The sequence below is a fragment of the Empidonax traillii genome, unplaced genomic scaffold (assembly GCF_003031625.1).
Source record: "Empidonax traillii isolate 1590-97213 ecotype Southwest subspecies unplaced genomic scaffold, ASM303162v1 scaffold1258:size142991, whole genome shotgun sequence".
NCBI classification, from domain to species: domain Eukaryota; kingdom Metazoa; phylum Chordata; class Aves; order Passeriformes; family Tyrannidae; genus Empidonax; species Empidonax traillii.
This window is the reverse complement of record NW_020956451.1, coordinates 12,376-14,189: the sequence shown is the minus strand read 5'-3', so window position 1 is coordinate 14,189 and position 1,814 is coordinate 12,376.

The following is a 1,814-nucleotide window of genomic DNA, read 5'->3' as shown; positions in this document are numbered from 1 at the left end:
ACTCACTTGCAAAGGTTCACATCACAAATGAGGCCTGGGACTCAGCCGTTCTGCACTACTGCCTCAGCACTTCTCACACCTGGGCTTCTTACTGAATTCAAGAGGTGAATCAGACAGAAATAAATATTCCATTATGCCTGTACAAATAACCATGGGCTAGCATCAGGATTTTTAATAGGTCTTGCTCTCATAATTCCCTCACATAAACACACTGCAAGGCACAGGTTGGTTACTCCATCTGGTAGCAGGCACTGGGGTCTTAATTTTGTATTTTCTAAGTTTTTAGCATTTGGAAAGCCAGAGCCACCCTTTGCTAAAAACTTTTCACTACTGCAAAGTGGGCAACAAAAGCAACCCTGGGAGCTTCCCCAGTGATAGACCTCTGCCATAAGCCACAGGTGCAGTGCCCAGGGCCTGGGGTGGCTGAGGACAGAAGCTGTCCACCAAAGGTGAGCTTGGCTGCAGGAATGACCCTGATATTTCTTACAGAGATGGGTCTAACCACAGGTTTCAGAGCCCAGAGCAGCACACTGGCACGGCAAAAAGGGAGAGGTTTCATAGAGATTTGTAACAGAAATATTAAACCAGGTATGATTAAGATTGAAGAATGAATTAAAATATTTGTGTAAACACCAGAAGACACAGCAGACCAAGATCTGAATGAACAGCTTCCATAGAAGTGAAGGACACTGTTCCCAGTCAAACTGAGAAATTTTTTATTTCCAACCCAAACAGCCTGTGCTCTTACACCCAGGAGACCACAAGCAATGAAGCATAGGAGCTTCCCTCTACCAAAAGAGCACGGGTGCAGTTTAAAAATTATTGCACTAACTTGCAAGAGAACTGCCCCGTAAATGAGATTGAAACCAAATTCATGTGTCCTGAACTGTCATTTCTCACCCCTCCCAAGCTTATACTCTGCTTACTCAGTATTTTATTTCCTGTCAAGAGAAGATAGATAAAATTGAATATTTGAAATTTGTTTTTTATTTAAATATAATAATCACAGAAATTCTAGATAATATTTTCCTATACAAAAAGTTCATTGCCAGCCAGCAGTGACCAAGAGCAATAAGGCATATTATTGATCATACTAGTACAGTATTGCAAATTCAAAGAATAAACTTTACAGAGGAAATCCATTCCAGAGGAAAATATAAGAGATGATGTGTAGGATCCAGGGTTATATCTAGTATCTTATATCATATTCTTCTCTTCAGTCTTGTGCATATCTCATTTGTATAACCTGAAATACCTATAGCCTTTTGCACTTATGCTGTAGGTATAGTCTCCCCAGAACACTAAGGAATTTAAAACAAAGATGTTAAGTTTTGGGATGTAGGAGAAAGGTGGAGAAATACCACAGCAGTTCATGCTGATGAACTCATCCATTCTTGGCTCTGCCTTGGATGAATCTTCAGTGGCCACTTGTGTCCAAGCCAACAGTAAAGTAACATTTGCATCTAAATCACCTTGGAGCAAAATAAGACAGAAGCTGAGACTGTTGCCTAAGCTGGTACTAAACCTGCTTTCCATGCTCAGAGCCGAAAGGCAACCTATGCAATCTGAAAAGGCAGAATGCAACACCTGATACTGACAGAGAAGCCTGTAGCCATCAGCTGCCTATAACCATTTTATCTGTATTTGTCTGCTTGATTTCGTGCCATATCTAGATTGCATTAACATGGATCTATCGTAATGAAACCTAGCTAAAATAGAAGAGGGAAAGACTCTTTGATACCTTTGTTGAGAACACTCTTATTTTTACCTGCCCAAAGCCCCTGGGGTGAGGAAACATAGACTCATTGTACTCA